This window comes from Nicotiana attenuata, chromosome 1, assembly GCF_001879085.1.
Source record: "Nicotiana attenuata strain UT chromosome 1, NIATTr2, whole genome shotgun sequence".
NCBI classification, from domain to species: domain Eukaryota; kingdom Viridiplantae; phylum Streptophyta; class Magnoliopsida; order Solanales; family Solanaceae; genus Nicotiana; species Nicotiana attenuata.
Window position 1 is genome coordinate 58,856,457 of NC_031989.1, and position 3,466 is coordinate 58,859,922.

The following is a 3,466-nucleotide window of genomic DNA, read 5'->3' on the forward strand; positions in this document are numbered from 1 at the left end:
CAGATCACTCCTATAATTCATTGTCAAAATTCCGGTAGTCTCGAAATCAAATTTCGATCTCTAGAACTAAAAATGGACCTTTGGATCATTACATGCTTATGCTCAAAACGGCAAAATCTTCCAAAAACTCCTCCAAAACTTATCCGAGCCTCACGGGACCCCGATCAAACATGCCAACACACCCCATAACATCATTCAAACTTGTTCCAACCTTCGGAACGCTCAAAACAACATCAAAACATCGAAGCACCCTCGGATTCAAGCCTAAGAATTCCAAAACTTCCGAATTACTCTTTCGATCAAAAACCCGACCAAACGACGTCCGAATGACCTGAAATTTTGCACACACATCACAAATGACATAACGAAGCTACAGCAACTCTCGGGATTCCATTCCGACCCTCGGATCAAAATCTCACCTATCAACCAGAATTCGCCAAATTACTAACTTCGCCAATTCAAGCCTAATTCTACACCGGACTTCCAAAAGCAATTCCGATCACGCTCCTAAGTCACAAATCACCTAACGAAGCTAACCAAATCATAAAAACTCCGATCCAAGCTCATATACAAATAAGTCAACTCTTGGTCAAACATTTCAAATTCAAACCTTTCAACTGAAACTATTCTTTCAAATTCATTCCAAATTTTCCTGAAAGCCAAAACCAACGATCTACATTAGTCCTAATACATAACACGGGGCAAGTCATGCCCGAAAACTGGCGATCAAAGTGCAAAAGCTCAAAACGACCGGTGGGGTCGTTACAGTTTGGAACCCATAATTTTAAAGAGTTAATTTATTTATATTATTTAAATTAAAGTTAAATATATCAAGTTTAAATTTTGTATTCATTTATGTCCTTAGAACCTTACACCTAAAAGCACTTTGTGCATGTGTGCACGTAGTGACCCTACTTTTTGTAACATCCAGACTATAGATAGAGTCCACACACAAGGGGGATGCTGGATATATAAGTTAACAAGCCTTAGACCCTAGTGACGCGTTTTAAACCCGTGAGGGCCTAGGCCTAGAGTAGATAATATAACTAGCGGGCTGGGCTGTTACAGATGGTATCGGAGCCACTCTTGTGTCAGCCTTGTTGATGGTGGGTCAGAGTTTAACTGAGTTTAGGCAAATCCCGGTTCGGCGGGGCAAACCTCAATGTTGAGTCTAGGCAAATCCCACGCGGTGGGGCAAACCTTACGGAGGATGCTGAGTCCATAAGAGGGGGTGTATGTAATACCCTAAGGCCTAAACTTTAGCCAGAGTTCCACATTGACAAAACACAAGAGGAATGCTGAGTATACAAGTTAACAAGCCTTAAACCCTAATGACACGTGTTAAACCTTTAGCTATCTCGATTCTCAACCAAAGCAATGTCGCGCCCCCTTTTTCTCGTGAAATCGGGCTTTGACATTTTTGGGACAACTCCTTTCCTATTGGGATTGGGTAAGGGATTTGAAGAGTCGCCACCTAACAGATTAAGGTGCGTTAGGGCACCTAGAATAGTTAACTCAATATAACGGTTTACGTCACTAAAGATCGGGTAAGGGCTAGAAATTACCTTGAGGGGAAGGTGTTAGGCATCCCTCGCCACAATGGTGGGTGCCGACCGAACTTAAATTAAGCGAATTAGTCTTATGGGAAAATAAACAATTTAGACTAATAGATATTACTTTAAAAAAGGAATCAAAGGGGGCCTAGGTTTTTTTAGCCTATATGATCATTCTATGCAATACTTGGTAACTTTCCCAAAGTAGGGGTGCTACACATAGCATTAGTGCACGAGTCATCATTTCCTTTACTACCTAATTACTATATTTCAGTTGTTACCTAGGCGTTCTAGTAGCTTCTAATGCGTACCTTATGCGTGCACTACCCATCCCTTACCTATGGTCCCGGAGGTATTTAGGACCTCTACATAGGGTGGGTCTAGACTGACCTATATTGCTTAAAAATGAGAATAGCTATGAGACAAACAAAATTCAGATAGGACTTCATGTAAACAACAAACAGGGGGCTCACGTTGACCTCCACAAGTAGACAACAAATGCACGCAATTAAATCAACAAATTTCATTAATTAGGGATCCTATAGACATGATATCTAGATGAGCAGAAACAGAATACAAAACAATAGTTTACTAAGGCGGGCATCTGGACCTATCAGTTTTGCCTACTGATTTTATTAAGCCTTAAATCTAGGCATCTTCAGGCAGTGAATATCGGCATTTTAAATCCCAGAATCATTAATACCCTACAAATTTGCCTCAGTGATTAACAGAATCCTATAGGCATGGTATCTACAATTGTTAATTATAAACCTATAGCATGGTTTCTAAGCAAATCACATATTTTAACTCGTAAAGGCAGGTTTTATCTCTTTAGATCCTAGAGGAATGGTTTCTAATTGACTCTCCCTTTCATATAATTCACTCATGGTTTCTAATTAATCGATAAATGCTTTCATAGCCTTCTCCCGAAACACTACTCACCTATTCTCAATTGATTAACGCCCATATTCCTATGAAATCAATCTATTAAGATCACGATATTTAATTAAGCACGGTGACTAGGTATATTCCTATCCTAACCGCAAATCCGCTCCCCCTAAGTGTTAAGATCATGCTCTCTTTAATTCTTCTCTAATCTAAACACGGCTTTCCCAAGCATAGCATAGATAGTAAATAGAACTTAACTGCTGGCCAGACAATTAAGAAATTAAACACAGAATTGAAGAAACAACCATAAGTGTGTGAATTATAATCAAGGTTAAGTCAATATCAAACAACAATATTCATGGCTTAATCACAACCCCAGAACAATGGGTGTTTAGCCACTCATGATGTAATCAAATAATTGCATAAGTGTCGAATCAAATGGAAATACTAGAAAAAAGATGAAGAAAACTGAGAATTCTCCGCTTCCTCACAATCTCGTGTGTGTTTTTTTACTCCAAAGTGGCGTCTCCCCCTTCAAAAATAGGCTTAGTCTTGCTTTTATACGTGTTGGGTAGGTCTAGGGCCGAAATAACCTTGTCCCGGGCGAAATAGGACACATTTCATGTCACCGACGCCCAGCCCGGCGCCAGGCGCCCTCCATAGCGCCCAAATATTTGTGCATACTGTTTTTGGCGCCACAGGTGGTGCCAGGCGCTGCCTGTGGCGCCCAACTGGGCCTTTTTTCCCGGTTTCGTTTGTTTTGGCTCAAATCTTGCGCGTTTCGCCCCCGTTCCATTTGGAATTTGGAAAATTGTAAAACATGAAAGTTGTAGATCCTTGAGTTAGATTTCCAACCATATATTGTGGAGACCAAATGGAGTTCTGAGCAAAAAGTTATATCCATTTTACTAGACAGTGCGCAATATGCCAACTCGATTCTTCGTTCGCTCTAACTATCATCCGTTGACCCCCAAACACGATTCCAGCTTAATTCCTTGAGCTTTTACTCAGACTTCAAAGCTCCA